At 46.9% G+C, this 27,725-nt stretch overlaps 1 long non-coding RNA gene across 1 annotated transcript in view; it reads left to right on the plus strand.

Moving 5' to 3' along the window:
- Positions 1–4,632: 4,632 nt before the first annotated feature.
- Positions 4,633–27,725, plus strand: part of LOC135977862 (uncharacterized) — a 65,795-nt gene continuing 42,702 nt past the window's right edge. Inside the window, exons 1-8 of the long non-coding RNA XR_010595306.1 lie at positions 4,633–4,762; positions 6,249–6,372; positions 7,856–7,979; positions 10,527–10,649; positions 11,908–12,050; positions 12,669–12,787; positions 18,751–18,875; positions 23,333–23,457. This is a non-coding gene — a long non-coding RNA (uncharacterized LOC135977862). The remainder of the gene's footprint in view (positions 4,763–6,248; positions 6,373–7,855; positions 7,980–10,526; positions 10,650–11,907; positions 12,051–12,668; positions 12,788–18,750; positions 18,876–23,332; positions 23,458–27,725) is intronic.

Raw genomic sequence — 27,725 nt, forward strand, 5'->3', positions numbered from 1 at the left:
TACTGTACCCCATGAGGAATTATTGGTTAAACTGGAAAACATGGGGATCGATATGAAAATCCAGAGGTGGATAAAGAATTGGTTAATGGGGAGAATGCAGCGGGTCGTATTAAAGGGTGAACTGTCGGGTTGGAGGGAGGTTACTAGTGGAGTGCCTCAAGGTTCGGTTTTGGGACCCATTTTATTTAATCTATTTATAACTGACCTCGGAACCGATTGCAAGAGTGGGCTGATAAAGTTTGCGGATGATACGAAGGTGGGAGGAGTTGCAAATTCGGAGGAGGATAGGGATATTCTGCAGGGAGACTTGAATGAGCTTGTGAATTGGAGTGTCAGAAATAAGATGAAATTTAATAGTGAAAAGTGTAAGGTGATGCACTTGGGGATGACTAATAACAATTTTAGTTACAAGATGGGGACGCATTGGTTAGAAGTAACGGAAGAGGAGAAGGACCTAGGGGTCCTTGTAGACCGCAGGATGACTATGAGTCGACAATGTGACGTGGCTGTGAAAAAAGCCAATGCGGTCTTGGGATGTATTAGGCGAGGTATATCTAGTAGGGATAAGGAGGTCCTGCTTCCGTTGTATACGGCGCTGGTGAGACCTCATTTGGAGTACTGTGTGTAGTTCTGGTCTCCCATGTTTAAAAAAGATGAACTCAAATTGGAACGGGTGCAGAGAAGGGCGACTAGGATGATCAGAGGAATGGAAAACCTGTCGTATGAAAAGAGATTAGAGGAGCTCGGGTTGTTTAGTCTGACAAAACGAAGGCTGAGGGGGGATATGATTGCTATCTTTAAATATATCAGAGGGATAAATACAAGGGAGGGAGAGGAATTATTTCAGCTGAGTACTAATGTGGACACGAGAACCAATGGATATAAACTGGCCGTGGGGAAGTTCAGGCTTGAAATCAGACGAAGGTTTCTGACCGTCAGAGGGGTGAAATATTGGAACGGCCTTCCGAGGGAAACGGTGGGGGCAACGGACCTGTCTGGTTTTAAGATTAAGTTGGATAAGTTTATGGAGGGAATGGTTTAATGGTAAAACATAGTAGCCGAGGAAAACCAAGCAATGGTACGTAAATAGCATAATGGCAAACAAGGGTCAGGCTAGAGACTCTTGCCTACATGCTCGGGGTATTACTGATCGCCATATTTGGGGTCGGGAAGGAATTTTCCTCCAGGGTAGATTGGCTGAGCCTCTGGAGGTTTTTCGCCTTCCTCCGCAGCATGGGGCAGGGATCACTAGCAGGAGGGTCCCTGCCGATTGAAGTCACTAAAACACAGGATTGGGGACTTCAACGGCACAGTCCAGGGAAGGGTCTTGTGGCCTGCAGCATGCAGGGGGTCAGACCAGATGATCATAATGGTCCCTTCTGACCTTAAAGTCTATGAGTCTATGAGACCAAATACCATCCCTGATAGACATTTATCTAACCTCCTCTTAAATATCTCAAGAGATGGAGATTCCACAACCTCCCTCGGCAATTTATTCCAGTGTTTAACCACCCTGACAGTTAGGAACTTTTTCCTAATGTCCAACCTAGACCTCCGTTGCTGCACTTTAAACCCATTGCTTCTGGTTCTATCCTTAGAGGCTAAGGTGAACAAGTTTTCTCCCTCCTCCTTATGACACCCTTTTAAATACCTGAAAACTGCTATCATGTCTCCTCTCAGTCTTCTCTTTTCCAAACTAAACAAAGCCAATTCTTTCAGCCTTCCTTCATAGGTCATGTTCTCAAGACCTTTAATCATTCTTGTTGCTCTTCTCTGGACCCTTTCCAATTTCTCCACATCTTTTTTAAAATGCGGTGCCCAGAACTGGACACAATACTCCAGCTGAGGCCTAACCAGAGCAGAGTAGAGCGGAAGAATGACTTCTTGTGTCTTGCTCACAACACACCTGTTAATACATCCCAGAATCAGGTTTGCTTTTTTTGCAAGAGCATCACACTGTTGACTCATATTTAGCTTGTGGTCCACTATAACCCCTAGATCCCTTTCTGCCGTACTCCTTCCTAGACAGTCTCTTCCCATTCTGTATGTGTGAAACTGATTGTTCCTTCCTAAGTGGAGCACTTTGCATTTGTCTTTGTTAAACTTCATCCTGTTTAACTCAGACCATTTCTCCAATTTGTCCAGATCATTTTGAATTATGACCCTGTCCTCCAAAGCAGTTGCAATCCCTCCCAGTTTGGTATCATCCGCAAACTTAATAAGCGTACTTTCTATGCCAATATCTAAGTCGTTGATGAAGATATTGAACAGCGCCGGTCCCAAAACAGACCCCTGCGATACCCCACTCGTTATGGCTTTCCAGCAGGATTGGGAACTATTAATAACAACTCTCTGAGTACGGTTATCCAGCCAGTTATGCACCCACCTTATAGTAGCCCCATCTAAATTGTATTTGCCTAGTTTATCAATAAGAATATCATGCGAGACCGTATCAAAAGCCTTACTAAAGTCTAGGTATACCACATCCACAGCCTCACCCTTATCCACAAGGCTCGTTATCCTATCAAAGAAAGCTATCAGATTGGTTTGACATGATTTGTTCTTCACAAATCCATGCCGGCTGTTCCCTATCACCTTACCACCTTCCAAGTGTTTGCAGATGATTTCCTTAATTACTTGCTCCATTATCTTCCCTGGCACAGAAGTTAAACTCACTGGGGTCTGTAGTTTCCTGGGTTGTTTTTATTTCCCTTTTTATAGATGGGCACTATATTTGCCCTTTTCCAGTCTTCTGGAATCTCTCCCGTCTCCCATGATTTTCCAAAGATAATAGCTAGAGGCTCAGATACCTCCTCTATTAGCTCCTTGAGTATTCTAGGATGCATTTCATCAGGCCCGGGTGACTTGCAGGCATCTAACTTTTCTAAGTGATTTTTAACTTGTTCTTTTTTTATTTTATCTGCTAAACCTACCCCCTTCCCATTAGCATTCACTATGTTAGGCATTCCTTCAGACTTCTCGGTGAAGACCGAAACAAAGAAGTCATTAAGCATCTCCGCCATTTCCAAGTTTCCTGTTACTGTTTCTCCCTCTTCACTAAGCAGTGGGCCTACCCTGTCTTTGGTCTTCCTCTTGCTTCTAATGTATTGATAAAAAGTCTTCTTGTTTCCCTTTATTCCCGTAGCTAGTTTGAGCTCATTTTGTGCCTTTGCCTTTCTAATCTTGCCCCTGCATTCCTGTGTTGTTTGCCTATATTCATCCTTTGTAATCTGTCCCAGTTTCCATTTTTTATATGACTCCTTTTTATTTTTTAGATCATGCAAGATCTCATGGTTAAGCCAAGGTGGTCTTTTGCCACATTTTCTATCTTTCCTAACCAGCGGAATAGCTTGCTTTTGGGCCCTTAATAGTGTCCCTTTGAAAAACTGCCAACTCTCCTCAGTTGTTTTTCCCCTCAGTCTTGATTCCCATGGGACCTTACCTATCAGCTCTCTGAGCTTACCAAAATCTGCCTTCCTGAAATCCATTGTCTCTATTTTGCTGTTCTCCCTTCTACCCTTCCTTAGAATTGCAAACTCTATGATTCCATGATCACTTTCACCCAGGCTGCCTTCTACTTTCAAATTCTCAACGAGTTCCTCCCTATTTGTTAAAATCAAGTCTAGAACAGCTTCCCCCCAGTAGCTTTTCAACCTTCTGAAATAAAAAGTTGTCTCCAATGCAGTCCAGGAATTTGTTGGATAGTCTGTGCCCCGCTGTGTTATTTTCCCAACATATAGCCGGATAGTTGAAGTCCCCCATCACCACCAAATCTTGGGCTTTGGATGATTTTGTTAGTTGCTTAAAAAAAGCCTCATCCACCTCTTCCACCTGGTTAGGTGGCCTGTAGTAGACTCCTAGCATGACATCTCCCTTGTTTTTTACCCCTTTTAGCCTAACCCAGAGACTCTCAACACTTCCGTCTCCTATGTCCATCTCCAACTCAGTCCAAGTGTGTACATTTTTAATATACAAGGCAACACCTCCTCCCTTTTTCCCCTGTCTATCCTTCCTGAGCAAGCTGTACCCATCCACACCAACATTCCAATCATGTGTATTATCCCACCAAGTTTCAGTGATGCCAACAATGTCATAGTTGTATTTATTTATTAGCACTTCCAGTTCTTCCTGCTTATTCCCCATACTTCTCGCATTTGTATAGAGACATCTAAGATACTGGTTTGATCTTTCCTCCCAGTTTTGTCCTGACCCTCCTTTCCCTCTGACAATATAGCCCACACTCCCTCTCGTTTTTGACCCATCTCCCCGGTCTCCATGTTCCCCACTTACCTGTGGGCTTTGCTCACCTGTCCCCGTCGAACCTAGTTTAAAGCCCTCCTCACTAGGTTAGCCAGTCTGTGTCCAAAGGTACTAATAACTTGAGCTGTGGTTTGGAGGTGGAACAGCTGTCAAGGGCACTGAGGGGGAGATAGCAGGAGCTCATCCTTCAAGGAGGGGGGTTGGCACTGGAGGTTACTAGAAAGGACAAGAAGACTCCATTCTGGGGTTCAGGAGGTGAATTTATCCCTCAGTGGTGGGCCGGTGATGGGTGGAAGTAGTGCTGGTTCCAGGTGCCCTTAATTCCCGCTGATTCCTCGGGGCGTTTGAATCTCTGACAGGTTCTCGTTCCCTTGCAGCAGGAGGACGTCACGGCCAAAAGTGATGCACCAGCTCCGCATCATCCGGCACTTGCGCCAGATTCCTGAGACACTGCAGGGGCTGTGCCTCTGAGGCCATCAGCAACTCCCGCTCCCTGCTGCAGGTACTGCTCTGGCTCACTGTAAATGGGGAGCTAGTGGAAGGGGAAATGGAGCCCCCTGGCCCTCACTAAAAGGGAAAGTGGTGGATTCTCCATCTCTTGATGTCATTGAAGGAAGACTAGATGCCTTTCTGGAATGTGTGTGCCCAAAGAGTAACTATTGTACTATACAGCAAGCCTATGGTATGCAAGGGGTTAGATGAGATGCTCTAAAGGTCTCTTCTGGCCATAAAGTCCCCTAATTTTGGAAACACTGAGTGTAGCATTGGGAGCAGCCTCTGATGTTTTACCGTCTAGCCGGCTTGCTTCCTAGAATGAACAGGCATTGAGTGGGGTGATCCACAGAGAGTAGCTGAAACCTTCAAAGTGTCAGGCCAGCAGCAGGACATTAGCACTTCCGGGGAAGGGTGGGTGTGGCAGTGATATCACAAAGGCCTTTTGCAGGACGTCAGCCTATTGGTCAAAGGTGTTAGGGAGGTGGTGACCTCCGAGAGAGATGCTGACATCAGCCTGGCAGGACAGGAGCACAGGGCCAGGGAAACCTCAGAGACCCCTGTGGCTTTGCTTCAGCAAGTCTCCTTCTCGAGGTCTCTGTTTGAGGACTGAGAGAGTGTTAGGGTTGACGTATGTGAGTGTGAGCAGGAGCCTCTTTCGAGTTTTCTCCTTTCCTTTGACGGATTTTACTAGAAAACAGACGTCCCTATTTAGAAGGTAAGAGCCTCCAAGAGGTTTTGGAACCTGCTCAGTCTGATCCATCTGGTGCCAGCTGAATTCTAGGCATGGAAAACAGTAGTTTAAGATGGCAGAATTTTATTCCCTCCCTGGGATTTTGTCCCGTAGAATCACTGGGGACATTAGGGTTTGTCCTTTTCGTTTTACCTTTTCCTCCATCCCTCCTTCCTTTCTCTTCATCTCTTACTTCTTTTGTCCTTTCTCCTGTTCCCCTTTCACCACCAGGAGTGGTGTGTGTGTGTGTGTGTGTTGCTGGGGGTGCTCTTCACCTCCCCTTGTGGGGAGTTCATCCAAAACTGTATGGTTGAAATAGTGCTTGGACTCCACTGACACTAGATGCTGCCATCCTGTGGCTTAGCATTAGTGTCTGGGATGACTTGGGGCAAGATCTCAACCTCCCCTCAACCCACTTCACTTCTGGCAGAATCCCTCCTGCCCCCCCGCTAGAGCCGCCTCGATGCCCAACCTGGTTGGGGGTGCAGAAGAGGGTTCTGATAACTTGAGGTTTGGTTTGGAGGTGGAACAGCTGTGAAGAACACTGAGGGGGAGGTAGCAGGAGCTAATCCTACAAGGAGGGGGGTTGGCACTGGAGGATACTAGAAAGGACAAGAAGACTCCATTCTGGGGTTCAGGAGGTGAATTCATCCCTCAGCGGTGGGCAGGTGGTGGGTGGAAATACTGCTGGTTCCAGGTGCCCTTAATTCCCCCTGATTCCTCGGGACCTTTGAGTCTCTGACAGGTTCTCGTTCCCTTGCAGCAGGAGGACGTCACGGCCAAAGTGATGCACCAGCTCCGCATCATCCGGCACTTGCGCCAGGTGCCTGAGACACTGCAGGGGCTGTTCCTCTGAGGCCTTCCGCAACTCCCGCTCCCTGCTGCAGGTACTGCTCTGGCTCACTGTAAATGGGGAGCTAGTGGAAGGGGAAATGGAGCCCCCTGGCCCTCACTAAAAGGGAAAGTGGTGGATTCTCCATCTCTTGATATCATTGAATGAAGACTAGATGCCTTTCTGGAATGTGTGTGCCCAAAGAGTAACTATTGTACTATACAGTAAGCCTATGATATGCAGCGGGTTAGATTAGATGCTCTAAAGGTCTCTTCTGACCATAAAGTCTACTAATTTTGGAAACACTGAGTGTAGCATTGGGAGCAGCCTCTGATGTTTTACTGTCTAGCCCGCTTGCTTCCTAGAATGAGGATGCATTGAGTGGGGTGATCCACAGAGAGTAGCTCAAACCTTCAAAGTGTCATTCCAGTAGCAGGACATTAGCACTTTAGGGTTTGGTTGGGTGTGGCAGTGATATCACAAAGGCCTTATCCTGGACCTCAGCCTATGGGTCAAAGGTGTTAGGGAGGTGGTTACCTGAGAGAGAGATGCTGACATCAGCCAGGCAGGACAGGAGCACAGGGCCAGGGAAACCTCAGAGACCCCTGTGGCTTTGCTTCAGCAAGTCTCCTTCTCGAGGTCTCTCTTTGAGGACTGAGAGAGTGTTAGGGTTGACGTATGTGAGTGTGAGCAGGAGCCTCTTTCGAGTTTTCTCCTTTCCTTTTGACGGATTTTACTAGAAAACAGACATCCCTATTTAGAAGGTAAGAGCCTCCAAGAGGTTTTGGAACCTGCTCAGTCTGATCCATCTGGTGCCAGCTGAATTCTAGGCATGGAAAACAGTAGTTTAAGATGGCAGAATTTTATTCCCTCCCTGGGATTTTGTCCCGTAGAATCACTGGGGACATTAGGGTTTGTCCTTTTCGTTTTACCTTTTCCTCCATCCCTCCTTCCTTTCTCTTCATCTCTTACTTCTTTTGTCCTTTCTCCTGTTCCCCTTTCACCACCAGGAGTGGTGTGTGTGTGTGTGTGTGTTGCTGGGGGTGCTCTTCACCTACCCTTGTGGGGAGTTCATCCAAAACTGTATGGTTGAAATAGTGCTTGGACTCCACTGACACTAGATGCTGCCATCCTGTGGCTTAGCATTAGTGTCTGGGATGACTTGGGGCAAGATCTCAACCTCCCCTCAACCCACTTCACTTCTGGCAGAATCCCTCCTGCCCCCCCGCTAGAGCTCTATGCCCAACCTGGTTGGGGGTGCAGAAGAGGGTTCTGATAACTTGAGGTTTGGTTTGGAGGTGGAACAACTGTGAAGAACACTGAGGGGGAGGTAGCAGGAGCTAATCCTACAAGGAGGGGGGTTGGCACTGGAGGATACTAGAAAGGACAAGAAGACTCCATTCTGGGGTTCAGGAGGTGAATTCATCCCTCAGCGGTGGGCAGGTGGTGGGTGGAAATACTGCTGGTTCCAGGTGCCCTTAATTCCCCCTGATTCCTCGGGGCCCTTGAGTCTCTGACAGGTTCTCGTTCCCTTGCAGCAGGAGGACGTCACGGCCAAAGTGATGCACCAGCTCCGCATCATCCGGCACTTGCGCCAGGTGCCTGAGACACTGCAGGGGCTGTTCCTCTGAGACCTTCAGCAACTCCCGCTCCCTGCTGCAGGTACTGCTCTGGCTCACTGTAAATGGGGAGCTAGTGGAAGGGGAAATGGAGCCCCCTGGCCCTCACTAAAAGGGAAAGTGGTGGATTCTCCATCTCTTGATGTCATTGAATGAAGACTAGATGCCTTTCTGGAATGTGTGTGCCCAAAGAGTAACTATTGTACTATACAGTAAGCCTATGATATGCAGCGGGTTAGATTAGATGCACTAAAGGTCTCTTCTGACCATAAAGTCTACTAATTTTGGAAACACTGAGTGTAGCATTGGGAGCAGCCTCTGATGTTTTACTGTCTAGCCCGCTTGCTTCCTAGAATGAGGATGCATTGAGTGGGGTGATCCACAGAGAGTAGCTCAAACCTTCAAAGTGTCAGGCCAGTAGCAGGACATTAGCACTTTAGGGTTTGGTTGGGTGTGGCAGTGATATCACAAAGGCCTTATCCTGGACCTCAGCCTATGGGTCAAAGGTGTTAGGGAGGTGGTTACCTGAGAGAGAGATGCTGACATCAGCCAGGCAGGACAGGAGCGCAGGGCCAGGGAAACCTCAGAGACCCCTTTGGCTTTGCTTTAGCAAGTCTCCTTCTCGAGGTCTCCCTTTTTAGGACTCAGAGAGTATTAGGGTTCAAGTATGTGAGTGCGAGGAGGAACCTCTTTCGAGTTTCTCCTTTTATTGATTTTACTAGAAAACAGACGTGCCTGTTGAGAAGGTAAGAACCTTGGAGAGGTTTTTAACCTGCTCAGTCTGCAGTCTGATCCATCTGGTGCCAGCTGAATTCTAGGCATGGAAAACACTAGTTCAAGGTGGCAGAATTTTATAGCCCACCTGGGATTTTGTGCCATAGAATCACTGGGGACATTAGGGTTTGTCCTTTTCGTTTTACCTTTTCCTCCATCCCTCCTTGCTTTCTCTTGTTCCCCTCCCACCACCAGGAGTGGTGTGTCTGTGTGTGTGTGTGTTGCTGGGGGTGCTCTTCACCTCCCCTTGTGGGAAGTTGACACTGCAAGGGCTGTGCCTCTGTGGACATCAGCAGCTCCCACTCCCTGCTGCAGGTACTGCTCTGGCTCACTGTAAATGGGGTGCTAGTGGAAGGGGAAATGGAACCCCCTGGCACTCACTAAAAGGGAAAGTGGTGGATTCTCCATCTCTTGATGTCATTGAATGAAGACTAGATGCCTTTCTGGAATGTGTGTGCCCAAAGAGTAACTATTGTACGATACAGGAAGCCTATGATATGCAGGGGCTTAGATTAGATGCTCTAAAGGTCTCTTGTGGCCATAAAGTCTACTAATTTTGGAAACACTGAGTGTAGCATTGGGAGCAGCCTCTGATGTTTTACCGTCTAGCCCACTTGCTTCCTAGAATGAAGACGCATTGAGTGGGGTGAGCCACAGAGAGTAGCTCAAACCTTCATAGTGTCAGGCCAGCAGCAGGACATTAGCACTTAAGGGTTTGATTGGTGGCAGTGATATCACAAAGGTCTTTTGCAGGACCTCAGCATATTGGTCAAAAGTGTTAGGGAGGTGGTAACCTCAGAGAGAGATGCTGCCATCAGCGAGGCAGGACAGGGGCGCATGGCCAGGGAAACCTCAGAGACCCCTGTGGCTTTGCTTCAGCAAGTCTCCTTCTCGAGGTTTCTCTTGAGGACTGAGAGAGTATTAGGATTCACGTATTTGAGTGAGAGCAGGAGCCTCTTTCGAGTTGTCTCCTTTCCTTTTACTGATTTTACTAGAAAACAGACATCCCTGTTTAGAAAGTAAGAGCCTCCAAGAGGTTTTGGAACCTGCTCAGTCTGATCCATCTGGTGCCAGCTGAATTCTAGGCAGGCATGGAAAACACTAGTTCAAGGTGGCAGAATTTTAATCCCTCCCTGTAATTTTGTCTGGTAGAATCAATGGGGACATTAGGGTTTGTCCTTTTCGTTTTACCTTTTCCTCCATCCCTCCTTCCTTTCTCTTCATCTCTTACTTCTTTTGTCCTTTCTCTTGTTCCCCTCCCACCACCAGGAGTTGTGTGTGTGTGTGTGTGTGTGTGTGTGTGTGTTTTGCTGGGGGTGCTCTTCACCTCCCCTTGTTGGGAGTTGATCCAAAACTGTATGGTTGAAATAGTGCTTGGACTCCACTGACACTAGATGCTGCCATCGTGTGGTTTAGCATTAGTGTCTGGGATGACTTGGGGCAAGATCTCAACCTCCTCGCAACCCACTTCACTGCTGCCAGAATCCCACCTGCCCCCCCTGCTAGAGCCGCCTCCCTGCCCAACCTGGGTGGGGGTGGAGAAGAGGGTTCTGATAACTTGAGCTGTGGTTTGGAGGTGGAACAGCTGTCAAGGGCACTTAGGGGGAGGTAGCAAGAGCTCACCCTACAAGGACGGGGGTTGGCACTGGAGATTCCTAGAAAGGAGAAGACGACTCCATTCTGGGGTTCAGGAGGTGAATTCATCCCTCAGTGGTGGGCAGGTGCTGGGTGTAAATACTGCTGGTTCCAGGTGTCCTTAATTGCCCCTGATTCCTCGGGGCATTTGAGTCTCTGACAGGTTCTCGTTCCCTTGCAGGAGGAGGACGTCACGGCCAAAGGGATGCACCAGCTCCGCATCATCCGGCACTTACGCCATGTGCCTGAGACACTGCAGGGGCTGTTCCTCTGAGGCCTTAGCAACTCCCTCTCCCGGCTGCAGGTACTGCTCTGGCTCACTGTAAATGGGGAGCTAGTGGAAGGGGAAATGGAGCCCTCTGGCACTCACTAAAAGGGAAAGTGGTGGATTCTCCAACTCTTGATGTCATTGATTGAAGACTAGATGCCTTTCTGGAATGTGTGTGCCCAAAAAGTAACTATTGTACTATACTGGAAGCCTATGATATGGAGGGGGTTAGATGAGATGCTGTAAAGGTCTCTTCTGGCCAGAAAGTCTCCTACTTTTGGAAACACTGAGTGTAGTATTGGGAGCAGCCTCTGATGTTTTACTGTCTAGCTAGCTTGCTTCCTAGAATGAAGACGAATTTTGTGGTGTGATCCACAGAGCGTAGCTCAAACCTTCAAAGTGTCAGGCCAGCAGCAGGACATGAGCACTTTAGGGTTTGGTTGGGCGTGGCAGTGATATCACAAAGGCTTTTTCAAGGACCTCAGCGTACTGGTCAAAGGTGTTAGGGAGGTGGTGACCTCAGAGAGAGATGCTGTCTTCAGCCAGGGAGGACAGGGGCTTACGACCAGGGAAACCTCAGAGACCCCAGTGGCTTTGCTTCAGCAAGTCTCCTTCTCAAGGTTTCTTTTTGAGGACTGAGAGAGTGTTAGGATTGACGTATGTGAGTGCGAGCAGGAGCCTCTTTCGAGTTTTCTCCTTTCCTTTTACTGATTTTACTTGAAAATTAGAAGGTAAGAGCTGTCGGAGAAAAACTGAGTTCTCACTATTTTGTTTTAGGTACAGCAAGTCAGATGCTTTATTAACTCTCACATGTGCAGAGGGAGAGAGCAAAGCAGGTCTCTCCCTGGTAACTAATTACAGCAAGCATTTATACCTTTCATTACAGAAATAATGAGGGACAGCTGCATTTTGTTTATACATAGGCCATCTTGATATCTCATTTCCTTACTTGTTTTGACTCTTGCCTACATACAATTAGTTTCTATACCTTATCTACACAAGGTCTTCTACACCTTATCTATACTGAGGTCACAATGACTTCTTACACAGCTCTTTCTCACCCGTCTCACACAATCCTCACACAATCCTCGCTTCTACAAATCTCGCGTTATCAGGGTTATCAGGGTCACAGCTAGCTTGACTCTTGCTAACAAAGACTGTCTCTTGCTAACGAAGCCTGACTCTTGCTAACAACCATCATGCATTGCAGTTCCCTTCTACGAAGCCTGACTCTTGCTAACAACCATCATGCATTGCAGTTCCCTTCTGTCAGTTCTTTTCTCTGCTTCCACAGAGCCTCCAAGAGGTTTTGGAACCTGCTCAGTCTGATCCATCTGGTGCCAGCTGAATTCTCGGCATGGAAAACAGTAGTTTAAGGTGGCAGAATTTTATTCCCTCCCTGGAATTTTGTCCCATGGAATCACTGGGGACACTAGGGTTTGTCCTTTTCGTTTTACCTTTTCCTCCATCCCTCCTTCCTTTCTCTTCATCTCTTCTTTTGTCCTTTCTCTTGTTCCCCTCCCACCTCCAGGAGTGGTGTGTGTGTTGCTGGGGGTGCTCTTCACCTCCCCTTGTGGGAAGTTGATCCAAAACTGTCGGGTTCAAATAGTGCTTGGACTCCACTGACACTAGATGCTGCCATCCTGTGGCTTAGCATTAGTGTCTGGGACAACTTGGGGCAAGATCTCAACTTCCCCGCAACCCACTTCACTGCTGGCAGAATCCCTCCTGCCCCCCCCTGCTAGGGCCGCCTCCCTGCGCAACCTGGGTTGGGGTGGAGAAGAGGGTTCTGATAACTTGAGCTGTGGTTTGGAGGTAGAACAGCTGTCAAGGGTACTGAGGGGGAGGTAGCAGGAGCTCACCCTACAAGGTGGTGGGTTGGCACTGGAGGTTACTAGAAAGGACAAGAAGACTCCATTCTGGGGTTCAGGAGGTGAATTCATCCCTCAGTGGTGGGCAGGTAGTCAGTTTAAATACTGCTGGTTCCAGGTGCCCTTAATTCCCCCTGATTCCTCGGGGCGTTTGAGTCTTTGACAGGTTCTCGTTCCCTTGCAGGAGGAGGACGTCACGGCCAAAGTGATGCACCCGCATCATCCGCCACTTGCGCCAGGTGCCTGAGACACTGCAGGGGCTGCGCCTCTGAGGCCTTCAGCAACTCCCGCTCCCTGCTGCAGGTACTGCTCTGTCTCACTGTAAATGGGGTGCTAGTGGAAGGGGAAATGGAGCCCCCTGGCACTCACTAAAAGGGAAAGTGGTGGATTCTCCATCTCTTGATGTCATTGAATGAAGACTAGATGCCTTTCTGGAATGTGTGTGCCCAAAAAGTAACTATTGTACTATACAGGAGGCCTATGATATGCAGGTGCTTAGATGAGATGCTCTAAAGGTCTCTTGTGGCCATAAAGTCTACAAATTTTGGAAACACTGAGTGTAGTATTGGGAGCAGCCTGTGATGTTTTACTGTCTAGCCGGCTTGCTTCCTAGAATGAAGACGCATTGAGTGGGGTGATCCACAGAGAGTACCTGTGTCAAGGCTGTATCCCCACTTTGAAGTTTAGGGTACAAATGTAGGGGCCTGCATGAAAACTTCTAAGCTTAACCACCATCCCAAGGCTAATTTCCTCCCCTGGGTAGCCTTGAGAAACCTTTCACCAATTCCCTGGTGAATACAGATCCAAACCCCTTGGATCTTAAAACAAGGAGAAATAAACCATCCCCCCTCCTTCCTCCCACCAACTTCTGGTGAATACAGATCCAACCCCCTTGGATCTAAAAGAAGGAGAAATTAACCATTCCCCTCCTTCCTCCCACCAACTCCTGGTGAATCAAGATCCAAACTCCTTGGATCTTAAAACAAGGAAAAATCAATCAGGTTCTTAAAAATAAGGCTTTTAATTAAAGAAAAAGGTAAAAATCATCTCTGTAAAATCAGTATGGAAATTAACCTTACAGGGTAATCAAACTTAAAGAGCTCAGAGGACTCCCCTCTAGTCTTAGGTTCAAAGTACAGCAAACAAAGATAAACACTCTAGGAAAAGGTACATTTACAAGTTGAGAAAACAAAGGAAAACTAACACGCCTTGTTTGAAATAGGAGAGACTTGTTTAGAAAGATGTGGAGAACCTGGATTGATGTCTGGTCCCTCTCAGTCCCGAGGGCGAACACCCACACAAACAAAGAACACAAACAAAAGCCTTCCCCTCCCCAAGATTTGAAAGTATCTTGTCCCCTTATTGGTCCTTTAGGTCAGATGCCAGCCAGGTTACCTGAGCTTCTTAACCCTTTAGAGGGAAAAGGATTTTGGAGTCTCTGGCCAGGAGGATTTCTTAGTACTGTACACAGGACAGCTGTTACCCTTCCCTTTATAGTTATGACAACCTCAAACCTTCAAAGTGTCAGGCCAGCAGCAGGACATTAGCACTTCAGGGTTTGGTTGGGTGTGGCAGTGACATCACAAAGGCCTTTTGCAGGATGTCAGCTTATTGGTCAAATGTGTTAGGGAGGTGGTGACCTCAGAGAGAGATGCTGACATCAGCCTGGCAGGACAGGAGCACAGGGCCAGGGAAACCTCAGAGACCCTGTGGCTTTGCTTCAGCAAGTCTCCTTCTCGGGGTCTTTCTTTGAGGACTGAGAGAGTATTAGGGTTCACGTACGTGAGTGCGTGCAGGAGCCTCTTTCGAGTTTTCTCCTTTCCTTTTACTGATTTTACTAGAAAACAGACGTCCCTGTTTAGAAGGTAAGAGCCTCCAAGAGGTTTTGGCAGCTGCTCAGTCTGATCCACGTGGTGCCAGCTGAATTCTAGGCATGGAAAACAGTAGTTTAAGATGGCAGAATTTTATTCCATCCCTTGGATTTTGTGCCGTAGAATCACTGGGGACATTAGGGTTTGTCCTTTTTGTTTTACCTTTTCCTCCATCCCTCCTTCCTTTCTCTTCATCTCTTACTTGTTTTGTCCTTTCTCCTGTTCCCCTCCCACCACCAGGAGTGGTGTGTGTGTCTGTGTGTGTGTGTTGGTGGGGGTGCTCATCACCTCTCCTTGTGGGAAGTTCATCGAAAACTGTGGGGTTGAAATAGTGTTTGGACTCCACTGACACTAGATGCTGCCATCCTGTGGCTTAGCATTAGTGTCTGGGATGACTTGGGTCAAGATCTCAACTTCCCCGCAACCCACTTCACTGCTGCCAGAATCCCTCCTGCCCCCCCTGCTAGAAAACCTGTCGTATGAAAAGAGATTAGAGGAGCTCGGGTTGTTTAGTCTGACAAAACGAAGGCTGAGGGGGGATATGATTGCTATCTTTAAATATATCAGAGGGATAAATACAAGGGAGGGTGAGGAATTATTTCAGCTGAGTACTAATGTGGACACGAGAACCAATGGATATAAACTGGCCATGGGGAAGTTCAGGCTTGAAATCAGACGAAGGTTTCTGACCGTCAGAGGGGTGAAATATTGGAACGGCCTTCCGAGGGAAACGGTGGGAGCAACGGACCTGTCTGGTTTTAAGATTAAGTTGGATAAGTTTATGGAGGGAATGGTTTAATGGTAAAACATAGTAGCCGAGGAAAACCAAGCAATGGTACGTAAATAGCATAATGGCAAACAAGGGTCAGGCTAGAGACTCTTGCCTACATGCTCGGGGTCTTACTGATCGCCATATTTGGGGTCGGGAAGGAATTTTCCTCCAGGGTAGATTGGCTGAGCCTCTGGAGGTTTTTCGCCTTCCTCCGCAGCATGGGGCAGGGATCACTAGCAGGAGGGTCCCTGCCGATTGAAGTCACTAAAACACAGGATTGGGGACTTCAACGGCACAGTCCAGGGAAGGGTCTTGTGGCCTGCAGCATGCAGGGGGTCAGACCAGATGATCATAATGGTCCCTTCTGACCTTAAAGTCTATGAGTCTATAAGACCAAATACCATCCCTGATAGACATTGATCTAACCTACTCTTAAATATCTCAAGAGATGGAGATTCCACAACCTCCCTCGGCAATTTATTCCAGTGTTTAACCACCCTGACAGTTAGGAACTTTTTCCTAATGTCCAACCTAGACCTCCCTTGCTGCACTTTATACCCATTGCTTCTGGTTCTATCCTTAGAGGCTAAGGTGAACAAGTTTTCTCCCTCCTCCTTATGACACCCTTTTAAATACCTGAAAACTGCTATCATGTCTCCTCTCAGTCTTCTCTTTTCCAAACTAAACAAAGCCAATTCTTTCAGCCTTCCTTCATAGGTCATGTTCTCAAGACCTTTAATCATTCTTGTTGCTCTTCTCTGGACCCTTTCCAATTTCTCCACATCTTTTTTAAAATGCGGTGCCCAGAACTGGACACAATACTCCAGCTGAGGCCTAACCAGAGCAGAGTAGAGCGGAAGAATGACTTCTCGTGTCTTGCTCACAACACACCTGTTAATACATCCCAGAATCAGGTTTGCTTTTTTTGCAAGAGCATCACACTGTTGACTCATATTTAGCTTGTGGTCCACTATAACCCCTAGATCCCTTTCTGCCGTACTCCTTCCTAGACAGTCTCTTCCCATTCTGTATGTGTGAAACTGATTGTTCCTTCCTAAGTGGAGCACTTTGCATTTGTCTTTGTTAAACTTCATCCTGTTTAACTCAGACCATTTCTCCAATTTGTCCAGATCATTTTGAATTATGACCCTGTCCTCCAAAGCAGTTGCAATCCCTCCCAGTTTGGTATCATCCGCAAACTTAATAAGCGTACTTTCTATGCCAATATCTAAGTCGTTGATGAAGATATTGAACAGCGCCGGTCCCAAAACAGACCCCTGCGATACCCCACTCGTTATGGCTTTCCAGCAGGATTGGGAACTATTAATAACAACTCTCTGAGTACGGTTATCCAGCCAGTTATGCACCCACCTTATAGTAGCCCCATCTAAATTGTATTTGCCTAGTTTATCAATAAGAATATCATGCGAGACCGTATCAAATGCCTTACTAAAGTCTAGGTATACCACATCCACAGCCTCACCCTTATCCACAAGGCTCGTTATCCTATCAAAGAAAGCTATCAGATTGGTTTGACATGATTTGTTCTTCACAAATCCATGCTGGCTGTTCCCTATCACCTTACCACCTTCCAAGTGTTTGCAGATGATTTCCTTAATTACTTGCTCCATTATCTTCCCTGGCACAGAAGTTAAACTCACTGGGGTCTGTAGTTTCCTGGGTTGTTTTTATTTCCCTTTTTATAGATGGGCACTATATTTGCCCTTTTCCAGTCTTCTGGAATCTCTCCCGTCTCCCATGATTTTCCAAAGATAATAGCTAGAGGCTCAGATACCTCCTCTATTAGCTCCTTGAGTATTCTAGGATGCATTTCATCAGGCCCGGGTGACTTGCAGGCATCTAACTTTTCTAAGTGATTTTTAACTTGTTCTTTTTTTATTTTATCTGCTAAACCTACCCCCTTCCCATTAGCATTCACTATGTTAGGCATTCCTTCAGACTTCTCGGTGAAGACCGAAACAAAGAAGTCATTAAGCATCTCCGCCATTTCCAAGTTTCCTGTTACTGTTTCTCCCTCTTCACTAAGCAGTGGGCCTACCCTGTCTTTGGTCTTCCTCTTGCTTCTAATGTATTGATAAAAAGTCTTCTTGTTTCCCTTTATTCCCGTAGCTAGTTTGAGCTCATTTTGTGCCTTTGCCTTTCTAATCTTGCCCCTGCATTCCTGTGTTGTTTGCCTATATTCATCCTTTGTAATCTGTCCCAGTTTCCATTTTTTATATGACTCCTTTTTATTTTTTAGATCATGCAAGATCTCATGGTTAAGCCAAGGTGGTCTTTTGCCACAGTTTCTATCTTTCCTAACCAGCGGAATAGCTTGCTTTTGGGCCCTTAATAGTGTCCCTTTGAAAAACTGCCAACTCTCCTCAGTTGTTTTTCCCCTCAGTCTTGATTCCCATGGGACCTTACCTATCAGCTCTCTGAGCTTACCAAAATCTGCCTTCCTGAAATCCATTGTCTCTATTTTGCTGTTCTCCCTTCTACCCTTCCTTAGAATTGCAAACTCTATGATTTCATGATCACTTTCACCCAGGCTGCCTTCTACTTTCAAATTCTCAACGAGTTCCTCCCTATTTGTTAAAATCAAGTCTAGAACAGCTTCCCCCCAGTAGCTTTTTCAACCTTCTGAAATAAAAAGTTGTCTCCAATGCAGTCCAGGAATTTGTTGGATAGTCTGTGCCCCGCTGTGTTATTTTCCCAACATATAGCCAGATAGTTGAAGTCCCCCATCACCACCAAATCTTGGGCTTTGGATGATTTTGTTAGTTGCTTAAAAAAAGCCTCATCCACCTCTTCCACCTGGTTAGGTGGCCTGTAGTAGACTCCTAGCATGACATCTCCCTTGTTTTTTACCCCTTTTAGCCTAACCCAGAGACTCTCAACACTTCCGTCTCCTATGTCCATCTCTACCTCAGTCCAAGTGTGTACATTTTTAATATACAAGGCAACACCTCCTCCCTTTTTCCCCTGTCTATCCTTCCTGAGCAAGCTGTACCCATCCACACCAACATTCCAATCATGTGTATTATCCCACCAAGTTTCAGTGATGCCAACAATGTCATAGTTGTGTTTATTTATTAGCACTTCCAGTTCTTCCTGCTTATTCCCCATACTTCTCGCATTTGTATATAGGCATCTAAGATACTGGTTTGATGTTTCCTCCCAGTTTTGTCCTGACCCTCCTTTCCCTCTGACAATATAGCCCACACTCCCTCTCGTTTTTGACCCATCTCCCCGGTCTCCATGTTCCCCACTTACCTGTGGGCTTTGCTCACCTGTCCCGTTCGAACCTAGTTTAAAGCCCTCCTCACTAGGTTAGCCAGTCTGTGTCCAAAGGTACTAATAACTTGAGCTGTGGTTTGGAGGTGGAACAGCTGTCAAGGGCACTGAGGGGGAGATAGCAGGAGCTCATCCTTCAAGGAGGGGGGTTGGCACTGGAGGTTACTAGAAAGGACAAGAAGACTCCATTCTGGGGTTCAGGAGGTGAATTTATCCCTCAGTGGTGGGCAGGTGATGGGTGGAAGTAGTGCTGGTTCCAGGTGCCCTTAATTCCCGCTGATTCCTCGGGGCGTTTGAGTCTCTGACAGGTTCTCGTTCCCTTGCAGCAGGAGGACGTCACGGCCAAAAGTGATGCACCAGCTCCGCATCATCCGGCACTTGCGCCAGATTCCTGAGACACTGCAGGGGCTGTGCCTCTGAGGCCATCAGCAACTCCCGCTCCCTGCTGCAGGTACTGCTCTGGCTCACTGTAAATGGGGAGCTAGTGGAAGGGGAAATGGAGCCCCCTGGCACTCACTAAAAGGGAAAGTGGTGGATTCTCCATCTCTTGATGTCATTGAAGGAAGACTAGATGCCTTTCTGCAATGTGTGTGCCCAAAGAGTAACTATTGTACTATACAGGAAGCCTATGATATGCAGGGGCTTAGATTAGATGCTCTAAAGGTCCCTTGTGGCCATACAGTCTACTAATTTTGGAAACACTGAGTGTAGCATTGGGAGCAGCCTCTGATGTTTTACTGTCTAGCCCACTTGCTTCCTAGAATGAAGACTCATTGAGTGGGGTGATCCACAGAGAGTAGCTCAAACCTTCATAGTGTCAGGCCAGCAGCAGGACATTAGCACTTAAGGGTTTGATTGGTGGCAGTGATATCACAAAGGTCTTTTGCAGGATGTCAGCTTATTGGTCAAATGTGTTAGGGAGGTGGTGACCTCAGAGAGAGATGCTGATATCAGCCTGGCAGGACAGGAGCACAGGGCCAGGGAAACCTCAGAGACCCTGTGGCTTTGCTTCAGCAAGTCTCCTTCTCGCGGTCTTTCTTTGAGGACTGAGAGAGTATTAGGGTTCACGTACGTGAGTGCGTGCAGGAGCCTCTTTCGAGTTTTCTCCTTTCCTTTTACTGATTTTACTAGAAAACAGACGTCCCTGTTTAGAAGGTAAGAGCCTCCAAGAGGTTTTGGCAGCTGCTCAGTCTGATCCACGTGGTGCCAGCTGAATTCTAGGCATGGAAAACAGTAGTTTAAGATGGCAGAATTTTATTCCATCCCTTGGATTTTGTGCCGTAGAATCACTGGGGACATTAGGGTTTGTCCTTTTTGTTTTACCTTTTCCTCCATCCCTCCTTCCTTTCTCTTCATCTCTTACTTCTTTTGTCCTTTCTCCTGTTCCTCGAAAACTGTAGGGTTGAAATAGTGTTTGGACTCCACTAACACTAGATGCTGCCATCCTGTGGCTTAGCATTAGTGTCTGGGATGACTTGGGGCAAGATCTCAACTTCCCCGCAACCCACTTCACTGCTGCCAGAATCCCTCCTGCCCCCCCTGCTAGAGCCGCCTCCCTGGCCAACCTGGGTGGGGGTGGAGAACAGTGTTTTTTTCATACATTCATAGATTATCGGACTGGAAGGGACCTCAAGAGGTCATCGAGTCCAGTCCCCTGCCCGCATGGCAGGACCAAATACCATCTAGACCATCCCTGATAGACATTTATCTAACCTACTCTTAAATATCTCAAGAGATGGAGATTCCACAACCTCCCTCGGCAATTTATTCCAGTGTTTAACCACCCTGACAGTTAGGAACTTTTTCCTAATGTCCAACCTAGACCTCCCTTGCTGCACTTTAAACCCATTGCTTCTGGTTCTATCCTTAGAGGCTAAGGTGAACAAGTTTTCTCCCTCCTCCTTATGACACCCTTTTAAATACCTGAAAACTGCTATCATGTCTCCTCTCAGTCTTCTCTTTTCCAAACTAAACAAAGCCAATTCTTTCAGCCTTCCTTCATAGGTCATGTTCTCAAGACCTTTAATCATTCTTGTTGCTCTTCTCTGGACCCTTTCCAATTTCTCCACATCTTTTTTAAAATGCGGTGCCCAGAACTGGACACAATACTCCAGCTGAGGCCTAACCAGAGCAGAGTAGAGCGGAAGAATGACTTCTCGTGTCTTGCTCACAACACACCTGTTAATACATCCCAGAATCAGGTTTGCTTTTTTTGCAACAGCATCACACTGTTGACTCATATTTAGCTTGTGGTCCACTATAACCCCTAGATCCCTTTCTGCCGTACTCCTTCCTAGACAGTCTCTTCCCATTCTGTATGTGTGAAACTGATTGTTCCTTCCTAAGTGGAGCACTTTGCATTTGTCTTTGTTAAACTTCATCCTGTTTAACTCAGACCATTTCTCCAATTTGTCCAGATCATTTTGAATTATCTGTCACCCTGTCCTCCAAAGCAGTTGCAATCCCTCCCAGTTTGGTATCATCCGCAAACTTAATAAGCGTACTTTCTATGCCAATATCTAAGTCGTTGATGAAGATATTGAACAGCGCCGGTCCCAAAACAGACCCCTGCGATACCCCACTCGTTATGGCTTTCCAGCAGGATTGGGAACTATTAATAACAACTCTCTGAGTACGGTTATCCAGCCAGTTATGCACCCACCTTATAGTAGCCCCATCTAAATTGTATTTGCCTAGTTTATCAATAAGAATATCATGCGAGACCGTATCAAATGCCTTACTAAAGTCTAGGTATACCACATCCACAGCCTCACCCTTATCCACAAGGCTCGTTATCCTATCAAAGAAAGCTATCAGATTGGTTTGACATGATTTGTTCTTCACAAATCCATGCTGGCTGTTCCCTATCACCTTACCACCTTCCAAGTGTTTGCAGATGATTTCCTTAATTACTTGCTCCATTATCTTCCCTGGCACAGAAGTTAAACTCACTGGGGTCTGTAGTTTCCTGGGTTGTTTTTATTTCCCTTTTTATAGATGGGCACTATATTTGCCCTTTTCCAGTCTTCTGGAATCTCTCCCGTCTCCCATGATTTTCCAAAGATAATAGCTAGAGGCTCAGATACCTCCTCTATTAGCTCCTTGAGTATTCTAGGATGCATTTCATCAGGCCCGGGTGACTTGCAGGCATCTAACTTTTCTAAGTGATTTTTAACTTGTTCTTTTTTTATTTTATCTGCTAAACCTACCCCCTTCCCATTAGCATTCACTATGTTAGGCATTCCTTCAGACTTCTCGGTGAAGACCGAAACAAAGAAATCATTAAGCATCTCCGCCATTTCCAAGTTTCCTGTTACTGTTTCTCCCTCTTCACTAAGCAGTGGGCCTACCCTGTCTTTGGTCTTCCTCTTGCTTCTAATGTATTGATAAAAAGTCTTCTTGTTTCCCTTTATTCCCGTAGCTAGTTTGAGCTCATTTTGTGCCTTTGCCTTTCTAATCTTGCCCCTGCATTCCTGTGTTGTTTGCCTATATTCATCCTTTGTAATCTGTCCCAGTTTCCATTTTTTATATGACTCCTTTTTATTTTTTAGATCATGCAAGATCTCATGGTTAAGCCAAGGTGGTCTTTTGCCACAGTTTCTATCTTTCCTAACCAGCGGAATAGCTTGCTTTTGGGCCCTTAATAGTGTCCCTTTGAAAAACTGCCAACTCTCCTCAGTTGTTTTTCCCCTCAGTCTTGATTCCCATGGGACCTTACCTATCAGCTCTCTGAGCTTACCAAAATCTGCCTTCCTGAAATCCATTGTCTCTATTTTGCTGTTCTCCCTTCTACCCTTCCTTAGAATTGCAAACTCTATGATTTCATGATCACTTTCACCCAGGCTGCCTTCTACTTTCAAATTCTCAACGAGTTCCTCCCTATTTGTTAAAATCAAGTCTAGAACAGCTTCCCCCCAGTAGCTTTTTCAACCTTCTGAAATAAAAAGTTGTCTCCAATGCAGTCCAGGAATTTGTTGGATAGTCTGTGCCCCGCTGTGTTATTTTCCCAACATATAGCCGGATAGTTGAAGTCCCCCATCACCACCAAATCTTGGGCTTTGGATGATTTTGTTAGTTGCTTAAAAAAAGCCTCATCCACCTCTTCCACCTGGTTAGGTGGCCTGTAGTAGACTCCTAGCATGACATCTCCCTTGTTTTTTACCCCTTTTAGCCTAACCCAGAGACTCTCAACGTCTCCTATGTGCATCTCTACCTCAGTCCAAGTGTGTACATTTTTAATATACAAGGCAACACCTCCTCCCTTTTTCCCCTGTCTATCCTTCCTGAGCAAGCTGTACCCATCCACACCAACATTCCAATCACGTGTATTATCCCACCAAGTTTCAGTGATGCCAACAATGTCATAGTTGTATTTATTTATTAGCACTTCCAGTTCTTCCTGCTTATTCCCCATACTTCTCGCATTTGTATATAGGCATCTAAGATACTGGTTTGATCTTTCCTCCCAGTTTTGTCCTGACCCTCCTTTCTCTCTGACAATATAGCCCACACTCCCTCTCGTTTTTGACCCATCTCCCCGGTCTCCATGTTCCCCACTTACCTGTGGGCTTTGCTCACCTGTCCCCGTCGAACCTAGTTTAAAGCCCTCCTCACTAGGTTAGCCAGTCTGTGTCCAAAGGTACTAATAACTTGAGCTGTGGTTTGGAGGTGGAACAGCTGTCAAGGGCACTGAGGGGGAGATAGCAGGAGCTCATCCTTCAAGGAGGGGGGTTGTCACTGGAGGTTACTAGAAAGGACAAGAAGACTCCATTCTGGGGTTCAGGAGGTGAATTTATCCCTCAGTGGTCGGCAGGTGCTGGGTGGAAATACTGCTGGTTCCAGGTGCCCTTAATTCCTCCAGATTCCTCGGGGCGTTTGAGTCTCTGACAGGTTCTCGTTCCCTTGCAGCAGGAGGACGTCACGGCCAAAAGTGATGCACCAGCTCCGCATCATCCGGCACTTGCGCCAGATTCCTGAGACACTGCAGGGGCTGTGCCTCTGAGGCCATCAGCAACTCCCGCTCCCTGCTGCAGGTACTGCTCTGTCTCACTGTAAATGGGGAGCTAGTGGAAGGGGAAATGGAGCCCCCTGTTACTCACTAAAAGGGAAAGTGGTGGATTCTCCATCTCTTGATGTCATTGAAGGAAGACTAGATGCCTTTCTGGAATGTGTGTGCCCAAAAAGTAACTATTGTACTATACAGCAAGCCTATGGTATGCAAGGGGTTAGATGAGATGCTCTAAAGGTCTCTTGTGGCCATAAAGTCTACAAATTTTGGAAACACTGAGTGTAGTATTGGGAGCAGCCTCTGATGTTTTACTGTCTAGCCGGCTTGCTTCCTAGAATGAAGACGCATTGAGTGGGGTGATCCACACAGAGTAGCTCAAACCTTCAAAGTGTCAGGCCAGCAGCAGGACATTAGCACTTCCGGGGATGGGTGGGTGTGGCAGTGACATCACAAAGGCCTTTTCAGGACCTCAGCCTATTGGTCAAAGGTGTTAGGGAGGTGGTAACCTCAGAGAGAGATGCTGACATCAGCCAGGCAGGACAGGGGCTTAGGGCCAGGGAAACCTCAGAGACCCCTGTGACTTTCATAGAATCATAGAATATCAGGGTTGGAAGGGACCTCAAGAGGTCATCTACTCCAACCCCGTCCTCAAAGCAGGACCAATTCCCAACTAAATCATCCCAGCCAGGGCTTTGTCAAGCCGGGCCTTAAAAACCTCCAAGGAAGGAGACTCCACCACCTCCCTAGTTAACGCATTCCAGTGCTTCACCACCCTCCTAGTGAAATAGTGTTTCCTAATATCCAACCTGGACCTCCCCCACTGCAACTTGAGACCATTGCTCCTTGTTCTGTCATCTGTCACCACTGAGAACAACCGAGCTCCATCCTCTTTGGAACCCCCCTTCAGGTAGTTGAAGGCTGCTATCAAATCCCCCCTCATTCTTCTCTTCTGGAGACTAAACAATCCCAGTTCCCTCAGCCTCTCCTCATAAGTCATGTGCTCCAGACCCCTAATCATTTTTGTTGCTCTCCACTGGACTCTTTCCAATTTTTCCACATCCTTCTTGTAGTGTGGGGCCTGTCGGAGAAAAACAGAGTTCTCACTATTTGTTTAGGTACAGCAAGTCAGATGCTTTATTAACTCTCACAATTGCCCAGAGGGAGAGAGCTAAGCAGGTCTCTCCCAGCTAACTAATTACAGCAAGCATTTATACCTTTCATTACAGAAATAACGAGGGACAGCTGCGTTTTGTTTCTACATAGGCCATCTTGATATCTCATTTCTTCACTTGTTTTGACTCTTGCCAACATACAATATTTTCTATACCTTATCTACACAAGGTCTTCTACACCTTATCTATACCAGGTCATAATGACTTCTTACAAAGTTCTTTCTCACCCGCCTCACACATTCCTCGCTTCTACAAATCTCGCGTTATTAGGGTTACAGTTAGCCTAACTCTTGCTAACGAACTGTCATGCATTGCATCCCCTTCCTGTGAGCTCTTTCTCTGCTTCCACAGGCCCAAAACTGGACACAGTATTCCAGATGAGGCCTCACCAATGTCGAATAAAGGGGAACGATCACGTTCCTCGATCTGCTGGCAATGCCCCTACTTATACAGCCCAAAATGCCGTTAGCCTTCTTGGCAACAAGAGCACACTGTTGACTCATATCCAGCTTCTCGTCCACTGTGACCCCTAGGTCCTTTTCTGCAGAACTGCTACCTAGCCATTCGGTCCCTAGTCTGTAGCAGTGCATGGGATTCTTCCGTCCTAAGTGCAGGACTCTGCACTTGTCCTTGTTGAACTTCATCAGGTTTTTTTTGGCCCAATCCTCTAATTTGTCTAGGTCCCTCTGTATCCGATCCCTACCCTCTAGCGTATCTACCACGCCTCCTAGTTTAGTGTCATCTGCAAACTTGCTGAGAGTGCAGTCCACACCATCCTCCAGATCATTAATAAAGATATTAAACAAAACCGGCCCCAGGACCGACCCTTGGGGCACTACTCCCCTTGAAACCGGCTGCCAACTAGACATGGAGCCATTGATCACTACCCGTTGAGCCCGACGATCCAGCCAGCTTTCTATCCACCTTACAGTCCATTCATCCATCCCATACTTCTTTAACTTGGTGGCAAGAATACTGTGGGAGAGCGTATCAAAAGCTTTGCTAAAGTCAAGGAATAACACATCCACTGCTTTCCCCTCATCCACAGAGCCAGTTATCTCATCATAGAAGGCAATTAGGTTAGTCAGGCACGACTTCCCCTTGGTGAATCCATGCTGACTGTTCCTGATCACTTTCCTCTCCTCTAAGTGTTTCATCATTGATTCCTTGAGGACCTGCTCCATGATTTTTCCAGGGACTGAGGTGAGGCTGACTGGCCTGTAGTTCCCCGGATCCTCCTCCTTCCCTTTTTTAAAGATGGGCACTACATTAGCCTTTTTCCAGTCATCCGGGACCTCCCTCGATCGCCATGAGTTTTCAAAAATAATGGCTAATGGCTGTGCAATCTCATCCGCCAAGTCCTTTAGCACCTTCGGATGCAGCGCATCCAGCCCCATGGAGTTGTGCACGTCCAGTTTTTCTAAATAGTCCCGAACCACTTCTTTCTCCACAGAGGGCTGGTCACCTTCTCCCCATATTGTGCTGCCCAGTGCAGCAGTCTGGGAGCTGACCTTGTTCGTGAAGACAGAGGCAAAAAAAGCATTGAGTACATTAGCTTTTTCCACATCCTCAGTCACTAGGTTGCCTCCCTCATTCAGTAAGGGGCCCACACTTTCCTTGACTTTCTTCTTGTTGCTAACATACCTGAAGAAACCCTTCTTGTTACTCTTAACATCTCTTGCTAGCTGCAACTCCAAGTGTGATTTGGCCTTCCTGATTTCACTCCTGCATGCCTGAGCAATATTTTTATACTCCTCCCTGGTCATTTGTCCAATCTTCCACTTCTTGTAAGCTTCTTTTTTGCGTTTAAGATCAGCAAGGATTTCACTGTTTAGCCAAGCTGGTCGCCTGCCATATTTACTATTCTTTCTACACATCGGGATGGTTTGTTCCTGCAACCGCAATAAGGATTCTTTAAAATACAGCCAGCTCTCCTGGACCCCTTTGCCCTTCATGTTATTCTCCCAGGGGATCCTGCCCATCTGTTCCCTGAGGGAGTCAAAGTCTGCTTTTCTGAAGTCCAGGGTCCGTATTCTGCTGCTCTCCTTTCTTCCTTGTGTCAGGATCCTGAACTCGACCATCTCATGGTCACTGCCTCCCAGGTTCCCATCCACTTTTGCTTCCCCTACTAATTCTTCCCTGTTTGTGAGCAGCAGGTCGAGAAAAGCTCTGCCCCTAGTTGGTTCCTCCAGCACTTGCACCAGGAAATTGTGCCCTACACTTTCCAAAAACTTCCTGGATTGTCTGTGCACCGCTGTATTGCTCTCCTAGCAGATATCAGGGTGATTAAAGTCTCCCATGAGAACCAGGGCCTGCGATCTAGCAACTTCTGCTAGTTGCCAGAAGAAAGCCTCGTCCACCTCATCCCCCTGGTCTGGTGGTCTATACCAGACTCCAACCGTGACATCCCCCTTGTTGCTCACACTTCTCAACTTTATCCAGAGACTCTCAGGTTTTTCTACAGTTTCATACCGGACCTCTGAGCACTCATACTCCTCTCTTACATACAATGCAACTCCCCCACCTTTTCTGCCCTGCCTGTCCTTCCTGAACAGTTTATATCCATCCATGACAGTACTCCAGTCATGTGAGTTATCCCACCAAGTGTCTGTTATTGCTTCAGCAAGTCTCCTTCTCGAGGTCTCTCTTTGAGGACTGAGAGAGTATTAGTGTTCACATGTGTGAGTGCGAGCAGGAGCCTCTTTGGAGTTTTCTCCTTTCCTTTGACGGATTTTACTAGAAAACAGACGTCCCTATTTAGAAGGTAAGAGCCTCCAAGAGGTTTTGGAACCTGCTCAGTCTGATCCATCTGGTGCCAGCTGAATTCTAGGCATGGAAAACACTAGTTTAAGGTGGCAGAATTTTATTCCCTCTGTGGGATTTTGTCCCGTAGAATCACAGGGGACATTAGTGTTTGTCATTTTCGTTTTACCTTTTCCTCCATCCCTCCTTCCTTTCTCTTCATCTCTTACTTCTTTTGTCCTTTCTCCTGTTCACCTGCCACCACCAGGAGCGGTGTGTGTGTGTGTGTGTGTGTTGCTGGGGGTGCTCTTCACCTCCCCTTGTGGGAAGTTGATCCAAAACTGTGGGGTTGAAATAGTGCTTGAACTCCAATGACACT

The sequence above is a fragment of the Chrysemys picta genome, unplaced genomic scaffold (genome assembly GCF_011386835.1).
Source record: "Chrysemys picta bellii isolate R12L10 unplaced genomic scaffold, ASM1138683v2 scaf51, whole genome shotgun sequence".
Taxonomy (NCBI): Eukaryota; Metazoa; Chordata; order Testudines; family Emydidae; genus Chrysemys; species Chrysemys picta.